This window comes from Coregonus lavaretus (genome assembly GCF_964263955.1).
Source record: "Coregonus lavaretus genome assembly, contig: HAP1_SCAFFOLD_522, whole genome shotgun sequence".
Lineage (NCBI taxonomy): Eukaryota > Metazoa > Chordata > Actinopteri > Salmoniformes > Salmonidae > Coregonus > Coregonus lavaretus.
The window spans coordinates 102,501-117,952 of record NW_028161300.1 but is presented as its reverse complement, the minus strand read 5'-3'; the positions used below and the strand labels follow the sequence as shown (position 1 = coordinate 117,952).

At 43.6% G+C, this 15,452-nt stretch overlaps 1 protein-coding gene across 1 annotated transcript in view; it reads left to right on the top strand.

Annotated features, from left to right (window-relative positions):
* LOC311120840 (NLR family CARD domain-containing protein 3-like) overlaps positions 1 to 15,452 on the top strand; it is a 167,056-nt gene that overhangs the window by 94,013 nt on the left and 57,591 nt on the right. The gene's annotated exons all lie outside the window — the stretch shown is intronic.

Here is a 15,452-nt window from a genome sequence, read left to right as displayed (position 1 = left end):
CTGGACACACAAACACACACTGGACACGCATCCACACACACACACTGGACACACACACACACACACACTGGACACACACATCCATACACATTGGACACACACACACTGGACACACACACACACACACACTCACACTGGACACACACACACACACACACAGGACACACACACCTGACACACACACACACAGGACACACACACACTGGACACACACACACACTGGACACACACACACACTGGACACACACACACACTGGACACACACACACACACTGGACACACACACACATACACACTGGACACACACACACACACACACTGAACACACACACACACACACACTGGACACACACACACACTGGACACACACACACACACTGGACACACACACACACTGGACACACACACACACACTGGACACACACACACACACATACACACTGGACACACACACACACACACTGGACACACACACTGGACACACACACACACACACTGGACACACACACACACACACACACACTGGACACAAACACACACACACACACTGAACACACACACACACACACACACACACACTGGACACACACACACACTGGACACACACACACACACTGGACACACACACACATACACACTGGACACACACACACACACACTGGACACACACACACACACACACAGGACACACACACTGGACACACACACACACACACTGGACACACACACACACACTGGACACACACACACACACACACACACTGACCACACACACACACACACACACACTGAACACACACACACACACACACACACTGGATACACAAACACAACGGACACACACACACTGATCACACACACACACACACACTGAACACACACACGCTAAACACACACACACACTGGACACATACACACACACACACACTGAACACACACACACACACTGGACACACACACATACTGGACACACACATATACACACACACTGGATTCACACACACACACACACACACTGGACACACACACACATACACACACACTGAATTCACACACACACACACACATCCATACACATTGGACACACACACACTGGACACACACACACACACTCACACTGGACACACACACACATACACACAGGACACACACACCTGACACACACACACACACACACAGGACACACACACTGGACACACACACACACTGGACACACACACACACACACTGGACACACACACACATACACACTGGACACACACACACACACTGGACACACACACACACAGGACACACACACTGGACACACACACACACACACACACTGGACACACACACACACACACACACACACTGGACACACACACACTAAACATACACGCTGAACAAACACACACATTGGACACATACACACACACACACACTGAACACACACACACACACTGGACACACACACACACACACTGGACACACACACACACTGGACACGCATCCACACACACACACTGGACACACACACACATACACACACACTGGATTCACACACACACACACACACACACACACATCCATACACATTGGACACACACACACTGAACACACACACACACTGGACACACACACACACTGGACAAACACACACAGGACTCACACACACACACACACACACAAACACACACACACACACTGGACACACACACACTGGAAACACACACACTCACACACTGGAAACACACACACACACACACCGAACACACACACACACACTGACACTGAACACACACACATACTGGACACACACACATTGAACACACACACACACACAGGACACACACACACACACACACACACACACACACACACTGGACACACACACACACACACACACACACACACACTGGACACACATACATACACTGGACACACACACACACACACTGGACACACACACTGAACACAACCAGCCCTGCCATTTCTACCTGTCCTGATCTGGTGTTTCACCCCTGACCTCCTCACACCGTCTCACTGTCCATGTCTGCTTTTAGCTCCCACCTCTACTTCACTGTGTTATAATGGACCTTATGCTTGTTATGTCACCTCTGGAACCAGTTATCAAACATACTGACCTTTCTGACCCTATCCCATGGCCCTACTTTCTACAACTGAATATTTCAATTCCTCTATGAGTTTTGTTTCGTGTCCATTTACTTATGTATGTATTTGTTGTATATTGGGGTTGTGCTGCAGAGCATCATGGGGGTTTGCATGTGTTGAGATGATCACGTTCCAGATAAATGGTTGAACTGATTCCTGTCTCCTGTCTCATCATTATTGAATTGTTGTACAGACGTGGTTATGAAACCCACGAGACATAACAAAAGATTGGTGATGAGTAAGTCTGAATCTACAGGAACTATTCTGTCTGGAAGAAGTGGGTTTTTACAACTGTTTAAAACTGTTATTTTCTGTGGTCCAGTCTAGGCTAATATTAGCACAGTGTATTGCTAGCAGAGGCAAGTGCATAGTCCAGCTAGCTAAGAAAGAGCGTTAACCAGTGGTGTAAAGGACTTAAGTAAAAATACTTTAATGTACTACTTAAGTAGTTTTTTGGGGGTATATGTACTTGACTTTACTATTTATATTTTTGACTACTTTTACTTTCACTTCACTACATTCCTAAAGAAAATAATGTACTTTTTACTCCATACATTTTCCCTGACACCCAAAAGTACTCGTTACATTTTGAATGCTTAGCAGGACAGAAAATTGTCCAATTCACGCACTTATCAAGAGAACATCCCTACTGCCTCTGATCTGGCAGACTCACTAAACACAAATGCCTTGTTTGTAAATTGTCTGAGTGTTGGAGTTTGCCTCTGGCTGAACGTACATTTTAAAAACAAGAAAATCGTCTGGTTTGCTTTATGTAAGGAATTTGAAATGATTTATACTTGTACTTTTACTTTTGATACTTTAGTATATTTTAGCAATTACATTTACTTTTGATACTTAAGTATATTTAAAACCAAATACTTTTAGACTTTTACTCAAGTAGTATTTTACTGGGTGACTTTCACTTTTAGTTGAGTCATTTTCTATTAAGGTATCTTTGCTTTTACTCAAGTATGACAATTGGGTACTTTTTCCACCACTGGAGTTAACATCGTCATGGACGGCAGAAAAGGACTGGAGACGGACATCGCATAACTTTGTCCAAGTGGTGGTCAGAATGTTTGTCTTAACTAGTCTGATAACTCCAACATGTCTGATATGAACATTGACATAAACCCTCTACATACTTGAGTTTCTCCAGTCTGCAGTGTGGATCCTCCAGTCCAGCAGAGAGCAGTCTGACTCCTGAGTCTCCTGGGTGATTGTAGCTCAGGTCCAGCTCTCTCAGGTGTGAGGGGTTTGACCTCAGAGCTGAGACCAGAGAAGCACAGCCTTCCTCTGTGACTAGACAGCCTGACAGCCTGCAAAGAGTCAAATCATATTAAAACCACACTGCTATTCTTTGGTGGGGAAGATATTGGCAGTATATTTTTCAACATTTTCAGATATATCAGTGTCCTGAAACCTGCTCTATCTATTCATAAATGGATGTTTCATTATTAGAAATGACAAATTATCAAAGTATTGCTTGTAGAGAGAAAAATGTATAGTCCAAATATTTGAGTAGACTGACCAGAGCAGTTTAAAAAGCAGTATCAGTCAAAAGACAGACAGTGAGGTATCAGATTTAGATTGTATTGAGTATACAGTCCACACCATATCTACAGTGCATTCAAAAAGTATTCAGACCCCTTGACTTTTTCCACATTTTGTTAAGTTACAGCCTTATTCTAAAATAGATTAAATTAGTTATTTTCCCCCATCAATTTACACACAATACCCCATAATGACAAAGTGAAAACAGGTTTTTAGACATGTTTGCAAATATATAGAAATACCTTATTTACAGAAGTTTTCAGACCCTTTGCTATGAGATTCGAAATTGAGCTCATGTGCATCCTGTTTCCGTTGATCATCCCTGAGATGTTTCTACAACTTGATTGGATTCCACCTGTGGTAAATTCAATTGATTGGACATGATTTGGAAAGGCACACACCTGTCTATATAAGGTCCCACAGTTGACAGTGCATGTCAGAGCAAAAACCAAGCCATGAGGTCGAAGGAATTGTCCGTAGAGCACCGAGACAGGATTGTGCCGAGGGGAAGGGTACCAAAAAATTTCTGCAGCATTGAAGGTCCCCAAGAACACAGTGGCCTCCATCATTCTTAAATGGAATAAGTTTGGAACCACCAAGATTCTTCCTAGAGCTTGCCGCCTGGCCAAACTGAGCAATCGGGGGAGAAGGGCCTTGGTCAGGGATGTGACCAAGAACCCGATGGTCACTCTGACAGAGCTCCAGAGTTCCTCTGTGGATATGGGAGAACCTTCCAGAAGGACATCTCTGCAGCACTCCACCAATCAGGTCATTATGGTAGAGTGGCCAGACGGAAGCCACTCCTCAGTAAAAGGCACATGACATCCCGTGTGGAGTTTGCCAAAAGGCACCGAAAGACTCTCAGACCATGAGAAACAAGATTCTCTGGTCTGATGAAACCAAGATTGATCTCTTTGGCCTGAATGCCAAGCGTCACGTCTGGAGGAAACCTGGCACCATCCCTACGGTGAAGCATGGTGGTGGCAGCATGCTGTGGGGATGTTTTTTAGTGGCAGGGACTGGGAGACTAGTCAGGATCGAGGGAAAGATGAACAGAGCAAAGTACAGAGAGATCCTTGATGAAAACCTGCTCCAGAGCGCTCTGGACCTCAGACTGGGGTGAAGGTTCACCTTCCAACAGGACAATGAGCCTAAGCACACAACCAAGACAACACAGGAGTTCTAAAAACCCATAACTTTGTCATTATGGGATGTTGTGTGTAGATTGATGAGGGAAAAAAACAGTTTAATCAATTTTAGAATAAGGCTTTAACGTAACAAAATGTGGAAAAAGTCAAGGGGTCTGAATACTTTCCGAATACACTGTGTAACTATACACTATATATACAGCAGTATGTGGACACCCATATCAAATTAGTGGATTTGGATATTTCAGCCACACCGGTTGCTGACAGGTGTATAAAATCGAGCACACAGCCATGCAATCTCCATAGACACTAAGCGGTCCCGTTCTGTGAGCTTGTGTGGCCTACAACTTCACGGCTGAGCCGTTGTTGCTCCTAGACGTTTCCACTTCACAATAAAAGCACTTACAGTTGACCGGGGCAGCTCTAGCAGGGCAGAAATGTGACTTCTTGGAAAGGTGGCATTCTATGACAGTGCCATGTTGAAAGTCAATGAGCACTTCAGTAAGGCCATTCTACTGCCAATGTTTGTCTATGGAGATTGCATGGCTGTGTGCTCGATTTCATACACCTGTCAGCAACGGGTTTGGCTGAAATAGCCGAATCCACTCATTTGAAGGGGTGTCCACATACATTTGTATAAATAGTGTATTTCCCTTGGATATTACTCATGTCTCACCCGTCCAGTTATGCTGCTCTGGCGCCATCCTGTGGACAGCTGGGAACACAACTTCAACTCCTTTACATTCAATGTATCCCACAAAGTGCCACTTGGCTGGACAAAGCAGTCTGAATGGAAATCAGGTACATATATGAAATCAAGCAGACACACAGCCTTACATGTCATATCACTGAGTCTCAGTTTAAATCACGGTTTAAACATAACAAGTCATTGCAAGTGAAACCATTTCTCAATTAGGTTTTAGGTTTTATTCACACAAAAGAAAAGAAGTGAAAGACAAAACACTGCAGATAAATAAACAGGTAAAAACGGTGTTCAGGTGAGGATGGGAAGCTCAAAAGGGCTGATATGAAAACCACACCACAAATAAAAGTAAAAAAAAAAACGTTTGTTCAATCAGTTAAACAAAACATATTAATTTTAATTATAAATGTATACATATATATAAGTGGTTTGCGAAAGTATTCACTCCCCTTGGTATTTTTCCTATTTTGTTGCCTTACAACCTGGATTAAAATTGATTTTTTGGGGGTTTGTATCAATTGATTTACACAACATGCCTACCACTTTGAAGATGAAAAATATTTTTTCTTGTGAAACAAACAAGAAATAAGACAAAAAAACTGAAAACTTGAGCGTGCATAACTATTCCCCCCCCCCCCCCAAAGGCAATACTTTGTAGAGCCACCTTTTGCAGCAATTACAGCTGCAAGTCTCTTGGGGTATGTCTCTATAAGCTTGGCACATCTAGCAACTGGGATTTTTGCCCATTCTTCAAGGCAAAACTGCTCCAGCTCCTTCAAGTTGGATGGGTTCCGCTGGTGTACAGCAATCTTTAAGTCATACCACAGATTCTCGATTGGATTGAGGTCTGGGCTTTGACTAGGCCATTCCAAGATATTTAAATGTTTCCCCTTAAACCACTCAAGTGTTGCTTTAGCAGTATGCTTAGGGTCATTGACCTGCTGGAAGGTGAACCTCCGTCCAAGTCTCAAATCTCTGGAAGACTGAAACAGGTTTCCCTCAAGAATTTCCCTGTGTTTAGCGCCATCCATCATTCCTTCAATTCTGACCAGTAAGAGATGATATATCATGTAGATTAAATACAGTGGAGAAACATTGTAGAACCACTCAGAGAGGTATTCATCTACAGGACGGAGACACTGTAAAACCACTCAGAGAGGTATTCATCTACAGGACTGAGACACTGTAAAACCACTCAGAGAGGTATTCATCTACAGGACTGAGACACTGTAAAACCACTCAGAGAGGTATTCATCTACAGGACTGGGACACTGTAGAACCACTCAGAGAGGTATTCATCTACAGGACTGGGACACTGTAAAACCACTCAGAGAGGTATTCATCTACAGGACTGGGACACTGTAAAACCACTCAGAGAGGTATTCATCTACAGGACTGGGACACTGTAAAACCACTCAGAGAGGTATTCATCTACAGGACTGAGACACTGTAAAACCACTCAGAGAGGTATTCATCTACAGGACTGGGACACTGTAGAACCACTCAGAGAGGTATTCATCTACAGGACTGGGACACTGTAAAACCACTCAGAGAGGTATTCATCTACAGGACTGGGACACTGTAAAACCACTCAGAGAGGTATTCATCTACAGGACTGGGACACTGTAAAACCACTCAGAGAGGTATTCATCTACAGGACTGAGACACTGTAAAACCACTCAGAGAGGTATTCATCTACAGGACTGGGACACTGTAAAACCACTCAGAGAGGTATTCATCTACAGGACTGAGACACTGTAGAACCACTCAGAGAGGTATTCATCTACAGGACTGAGACACTGTAAAACCACTCAGAGAGGTATTCATCTACAGGACTGGGACACTGGAGAACCACTCAGAGAGGTATTCATCTACAGGACTGAAACACTGTAAAACCACTCGGAGAGGTATTCATCTACAGGACAAAGACACTGTAGAACCACTCAGAGAGGTATTCATCTACAGGACTGGGACACTGTAAAACCACTCAGAGAGGTATTCATCTACAGGACTGGGACACTGTAGAACCACTCAGAGAGGTATTCATCTACAGGACTGATACACTGTAAAACCACTCAGAGAGGTATTCATCTACAGGACTGAGACACTGTAGAACCACTCAGAGAGGTATTCATCTACAGGACTGAGACACTGTAAAACCACTCAGAGAGGTATTCATCTACAGGACTGAAACACTGTAGAACCACTCAGAGAGGTATTCATCTACAGGACTGGGACACTGTAGAACCACTCAGAGAGGTATTCATCTACAGGACTGGGACACTGTAGAACCACTCAGAGAGGTATTCATCTACAGGACTGGGACACTGGAGAACCACTCAGAGAGGTATTCATCTACAGGACTGGGACACTGTAAAACCACTCAGAGAGGTATTCATCTACAGGACTGAGACACTGTAGAACCACTCAGAGAGGTATTCATCTACAGGACTGAGACACTGTAAAACCACTCAGAGAGGTATTCATCTACAGGACTGGGACACTGTAGAACCACTCAGAGAGGTATTCATCTACAGGACTGAGACACTGTAAAACCACTCAGAGAGGTATTCATCTACAGGACTGAGACACTGTAAAACCACTCAGAGAGGTATTCATCTACAGGACTGGGACACTGTAAAACCACTCAGAGATGTATTCATCTACAGGACTGGGACACTGTAAAACCACTCAGAGAGGTATTCATCTACAGGACTGAGACACTGTAAAACCACTCAGAGAGGTATTCATCTACAGGACTGAGACACTGTAGAACCACTCAGAGAGGTATTCATCTACAGGACTGGGTGGGTATTATTAGTCTGTTCTGAGTAGAAATGGATATAAACAGTGATTAAACCACAAAAACAGCGAGTTTAGTGCCCAGATTCTGACACTTATCTCCAAGAAGATAATTCCCATTTATAGTTATTTTGATACTACACGTAAAGGGGTTCTTCGTTTGTCCCCATAGGAAAACCCTTTTTTGTTTTAGGTAGAACCCTTGGGTGGTGAAAAAGTTTCTACTTAGAACCTTTTAGTGGTGAAAGGGTTCCACTTGTAACAAAAAATGTTTATTTTCAGAGGTTTCTCCTACGAAGATAATTGAAGAACCATCATGGTTCTAGGTAGCGCCTTCTTTTAGTGTAGTCTGAGCTTAATTTATAGAACATGACTTTTCCTGTTGATTCTTCTGCTCCAAGTCTTTCTCTAGTTCAGAGTTCTTCTGCTTCAAGTGTTCATAAGTTTTCTCTAGCTCAGAGTTCTTCTGTTTTAAGTCTTCAGAAGTGTTCTCTAGCTCAGAGTTCTTCTGTTTTAAGTCTTCAGAAGTGTTCTCTAGTTCAGAGTTCTTCTGCTTTAAGTCTTCAGAAGTGTTCTCTAGCTCAGAGTTCTGCTTCAAGTCCTTAGAAGTTTTCTTTAATTCAGAGTTCTCCTGCTTCAAGTCTATATCGGTGTTTCTGTTCTATTGCTCTAGCTCAGGGGTGTCAAACGTCCGGGCCCGCAAACGGGTTTAATCCGGCCCGCGAGATGATTTTGTAAAGTATAAAAATGAGCTGCAATTTTTCAATAAAATAAACTGCTGTTCCAATTGTGTCCACTGGATGGCGCAATAGCAATTGTGTTAAGCAAGCAAACTGTTTATACCGGGGCAGAGCAAATAGGTCAAGCAAGTGCAGCCAGTCCGGATGAGCTACTTTGTTTTGCCCGCGATATTTATTACGGCTTCTACTTTTAACATTATGTGCTTTGGCACCCTCATTGCCCCAATATGTCTCTGTCAAAAAAGAGAAAAGTGGACGCAGAGTGCAGAGTGTTCCAAGAAAAATTGTCATCCTTCTATTTATTCACGGAATTGAATGGGAAAGCTGTATGTTTGGTGTGTTCACAGCATGTTGCAGTGCTGAAAGAATATAACCTTTGTCGCCACTATGTGAGTCTTCATGCCGACAAATATGACAACTTTCAAGGACAGCGGAGAAGAGAGAAGGTGAATGAACTGTTGGTGGGTCTGAAGAAACAGCAGTCTGTATTTACTCACAGCCGAGACATCAGTGACGCTGCAGTGAAAGCTAGCTACCTCATTGCTAATGAAATCGCAGTGGCTTCAAAACCATTTAGTGAGGGTGAATTAGTAAAAACATGCATGATGAAGGCACCGGAGATTGTGTGCCCTGAAAAGCGGCAGGCTTTTGCAAATATCAGCCTGACAAGAAACACAGTTGCAGACAGGATTTCCGATCTTTCAGTGGATTTGGACAGCCAGTCGAAGCAAAAAGTAAAGTCATTTATTGCATTTTCGGTTGCAATTGATGAAAGCACGGACATTACAGATGTTGCACAACTGGCCATTTTCATCCGCAGAGTTGATGACACATTGACCGTCACCGAGGAGTTCGTGGAGATGGTGCCGATGACAGATACAACGACAGCAGCTGATATTTTCACTGCACTCGTCAGCGCGCTGGACAGGGTCGGAGTGGACTGGTCGCGTGCTGTCAGCCTGGCTACAGATGGTGCGCCCTCAATGATCGGGAAAAAAGCAGGCGTTGTGACAAAGTTCCGAGAGAAAGTGCAATCTGTAAATGGAGGACGTGATTTTTGGACTTTTCACTGTATTTTGCACCAGGAGGCTTTGTGTTGCAAGTCATTAAAGATGGATAACGTCATGAAGGTGGTTATTATTTTTATTATATTATTATTATATTATTATATTATATTATTATTATATTATTATTATTATATTATCCAAACTGTTAATTTCATCCGATCCAGAAGCCTGAATCAACGTCAGTTTGACAGCCTTCTCAGAGAGAAAGACCACATCTATGGCCTGCCATACCACACTGAGGTAAGATGGTTAAGCAGAGGTGCTGTGCTGAGGCGTTTCTTTGATTTAAGAGAAGAAATTGAACAGTTCATGGAAGAAAAGGGCAAACCAGTGTTAGAATTTCATTCCGCAGAATGGATGCAGGACCTTGCATTTATGGTGGATGTTACAGAGCACCTGAATAACTTGAACAAACAGCTGCAAGGGTGCAACAAAGTTGCCACGCAGTATTATGACAGCATACGTTCTTTCAAGTTGAAGCTGTCATTGTGGGAGACGCAACTCGCCGGTGGTAATGCAGCTCACTTCCCCTGTCTGAAAAATGTGTGCGCGACCCAACATGTGGCAGACATGAAGCGGTTCAAAGATAAAATAACGGGACTGTTAAGGGAGTTTGAGCAACGCTTTCAGATTTTTGGTGAACTGGAGAAAGACTTAAACGTTTTTTGTTCGCCATTAACCGTGAATCCCTCTGATCTGCCCGTCAGCATCCAACTTGAAATAATATACTTGCAGTGTGACTCGGATTTGAAGGGCAAATTTGCCGCAGCTGGCTTGGACACATTTTATCAGAATCTCTTGCCAGGTTACCCCAACTTGACAGCCCTCGCTGCAAAACTGTTGTGCATGTTTGGTACCACATATCTTTGTGAGCAAGTTCTCTGTAATGAGCATAAATAAAACAAAGCTGCGCTCAAGGCTCACGCACAAGCACTTGAATCACATCCTGAAGTTGGCTGCCACTCAGGATGTGACGCCTGATATTGATGCGCTGGTGAAAGCTAAAAGATGCCAGGTATCAGGAGTCAAATAAACTATGCAACCCCACTTAAAGTGCTGCATGAGACACCCTGATATAGTTCTGTGATCTGTGATATACTTCTGTGAATCACTGAGGCATTGTGTGTTTGTGTGTTGTTTGTCCTCAGAATTTCAAATAGCTTGAGGTGTTTTATGATTAATAGTGATGTTGTGCTTTTGGACACACTGTCCTCAGGCTCCAGCTTTATGTTTATATGTTTTTATGTTGATGTGCTATTGTTTTTAATTGATTTTATTTTATTTGTATATTTAACCTATTCTTGACTCTGTGGTTCTTGCACTTGTTTGGGGAACAGGATTTCATTATTTGTATCTACATTTCTGCCTGAGAAATGACACCATGATATAGTTCTGTGATCTGTGAAACAGTTCTGTGAATCACTGAGGCATTGTGTGTTTGTGTGTTCTTTTTCTTTAGAATTTTCAAATAAACTTGAGGTGTTTTATGATTAATAGTGATGTTGTGCTTGTACTATTTTGGACACACTGTCCTAAGGCTCCAGCTTTATGTTTTATGTTGATAGTATTAAAACAAAGAAAACAATCTGAAGTTGTTGTTTTTAAGTTATATATACCATGATTTTTCCGGTCCGGCCCACTTGGGAATAGATTTTCCTCCATGTGGCCCCTGAGCTAAAATGAGTTTGACACCCCTGCTCTAGCTCATATATCCTCCTCAATAGTTTGTCAGAATTCTCCTCAGCAGAATCTTCTTCCACTTTAATAACTTGCATCTTCATCTTTTTACAGAAGCTCCCCCGTTCCTCCTCCTCCTCCTCCTCCTCCTCCTCAGTGTCACTTTCCTAAGCATGACACACACAGTTCACAGTTTAGTTTCTCTAACTGAAATACAAAGAAATGGTTTATCAAATAGGAGTATTTATCAAATTGGGGTATGGTCAATGGCATTCAGGAACGTTAAATAACAGAAAATTACCTCGAGTTATCTTTGTCTTTCCAGCGTTGCCATGGTGGCCTTTGTGTCCCCCCGTCTCCAGTGACCTCGACCAGGATGTGTGTTTGCATTGTTGGGACGGTGTAGTGTCGCCTGACGTGGCTCTCACAGGAGGAGGCAGTGTAGCTCAAACAGTCTAATGTCTCTTCAAGCCTCTGGGCTGGTTAGATATCAGTCAGACAGTCTAATGTCTCTTCAAGCCTCTGGGCTGGTTAGATATCAGTCAGACAGTCTAATGTCTCTTCAAGCCTCTGGGCTGGTTAGATATCAGTCAGGAGGAGGCAGTGCAGGTCAGACAGTCTAATGTCTCTTCAAGCCTCTGGGCTGGTTAGATATCAGTCAAACAGTCTAATGTCTCTTCAAGCCTCTGAGCTGATTAGATATCAGTCAGACAGTCTAATGTCTCTTCAAGCCTCTGGGCTGGTTAGATATCAGTCAGACAGTCTAATGTCTCTTCACGCCTCTGGGCTGGTTAGATATCAGTCAGGAGGAGGCAGTGCAGGTCAGACAGTCTAATGTCTCTTCAAGCCTCTGGGCTGGTTAGATATCAGTCAGACAGTCTAATGTCTCTTCAAGCCTCTGGGCTGGTTAGATATCAGTCAGACAGTCTAATGTCTCTTCAAGCCTCTGGGCTGGTTAGATATCAGTCAGTCTAATGTCTCTTCAAGCCTCTGGGCTGGTTAGATATCAGTCAGACAGTCTAATGTCTCTTCAAGCCTCTGGGCTGGTTAGATATCAGTCAGACAGTCTAATGTCTCTTCAAGCCTCTGGGCTGGTTAGATATCAGTCAGGAGGAGGCAGTGCAGGTCAGACAGTCTAATGTCTCTTCAAGCCTCTGGGCTGGTTAGATATCAGTCAGACAGTCTAATGTCTCTTCAAGCCTCTGGGCTGGTTAGATATCAGTCAGACAGTCTAATGTCTCTTCAAGCCTCTGGGCTGGTTAGATATCAGTCAGACAGTCTAATGTCTCTTCAAGCCTCTGGGCTGGTTAGATATCAGTCAGACAGTCTAATGTCTCTTCAAGCCTCTGGGCTGGTTAGATATCAGTCAGACAGTCTAATGTCTCTTCGAGCCTCTGGGCTGGTTAGATATCAGTCAGACAGTCTAATGTCTCTTCAAGCCTCTGGGCTGGTTAGATATCAGTCAGACAGTCTAATGTCTCTTCAAGCCTCTGGGCTGGTTAGATATCAGTCAGACAGTCTAATGTCTCTTCAAGCCTCTGGGCTGGTTAGATATCAGTCAGACAGTCTAATGTCTCTTCAAGCCTCTGGGCTGGTTAGATATCAGTCAGACAGTCTAATGTCTCTTCAAGCCTCTGGGCTGGTTAGATATCAGTCAGACAGTCTAATGTCTCTTCAAGCCTCTGGGCTGGTTAGATATCAGTCAGGAGGAGGCAGTGCAGGTCAGACAGTCTGGTCAGTCAGTAACGCAATCTAGTGGAAACAGACATTAAACATTTATATTATGGCTATACACTATTGGCTGGTTTCCCATAAAACTGATTAAGCCTTGTCCTATAAAGTAGAAACAATGTTGATTCAACCAGTTCATGTCCTTTGGGAACTGTCAAATCGCAAAAATTTCCATCGGTGTCCGTGTTGATGAATCCGCTTGTTTTTAGTGAGTGCATACATTTTTCATACTCCGCTTGTAGGCTACTTGACTGTTTGTTTGTTTACCTATCATGTGGCAAAGTCACTACTGACCATATCAACTGCGATGGTTGGCTATAGCTACAGTATATATATTTGGGAGCAGGATAACGTTCAGTGGTTGGCTATAGCTACAGTATATATATTTGGGAGCAGGATAACGTTCAGTGGTTGGCTTTAGCTACAGCATATATATTTGGGGGCAGGATAACGTTCAGTGGTTGGCTATAGCTACAGTATATATATTTGGGAGCAGGATAACGTTCAGTGGTTGGCTATAGCTACAGTATATATATTTGGGAGCAGGATAACGTTCAGTGGTTGGCTTTAGCTACAGTATATATATATATATATTTGGGAGCAGGGTAACGTTCAGTGGTTGGCTATAGCTACATTATATATGTCATGGACTACAGGCTGTCAAGGACTACATGCTATCAAGGACTACAGGCTATCCAGGACTACAGGCTATCAAGTACTACAGGCTATCAAGGACTACAGGCTGTCAAGGACTACAGTCTATCATGGACTACAGGCTGTCAAGGACTACAGGCTATCAAGGACTACAGGCTATCATGGACTACAGTCTGTCAAGGACTACAGGCTATCAAGGACTACAGGATGTCAAGGACTACAGGCTGTCAAGGACTACAGGCTATCAAGGACTACATGCTATCAAGGACTACAGGCTGTCAAGGACTACAGGCTTTCAAGGACTACAGGCTATCATGGACTACAGGCTGTCAAGGACTACATGCTATCAAGGACTACAGGCTGTCAAGGACTACATGCTATCAAGGACTACAGGCTATCAATGACTACAGGCTGTCAAAGACTACAGGCTGTCAAGGACTACAGGCTATCAAGGACTACAGGCTATCAAGGAATACAGGCTATCAAGGACTACATGCTATCAAGGACTACAGGCTGTCAAGGACTACAGGCTGTCAAGGACTACAGGCTATCATGGACTACAGGCTGTCAAGGACTACAGGCTATCAAGGACTACAGGCTTTCATGGACTACAGGCTGTCAAGGACTACAGGCTATCAAGGACTACAGGCTGTCAAGGACTACATGCTATCAAGGACTACAGGCTGTCAAGGACTATAGGCTGTCAAGGACTACAGTCTTTCAAGGACTACAGGCTATCATGGACTACAGGCTGTCAAGGACTACATGCTATCAAGGACTACAGGCTATCAAGGACTACAGGCTATCAAGGACTACATCCTATCAAGGACTACAGGCTGTCAAGGACTACAGGCTTTCAAGGACTACAGGCTATCATGGACTACAGGCTGTCAAGGACTACATGCTATCAAGGACTACAGGCTGTCAAGGACTACAGGCTATCAAGGACTACAGGCTATCAATGACTACAGGCTGTCAAAGACTACAGGCTGTCAAGGACTACAGGCTGTCAAGGACTACAGGCTGTCAAGGACTACATGCTATCAAGGACTACAGGCTGTCAAGGACTATAGGCTGTCAAGGACTACAGTCTTTCAAGGACTACAGGCTATCATGGACTACAGGCTATCAAGGACTACAGGCTATCAAGGACTACAAAGACAAATCCAGCTGTGTGGTGCCCACCGAAGCCTCCCTCCCAGACGAGCTTAACACATTCTAT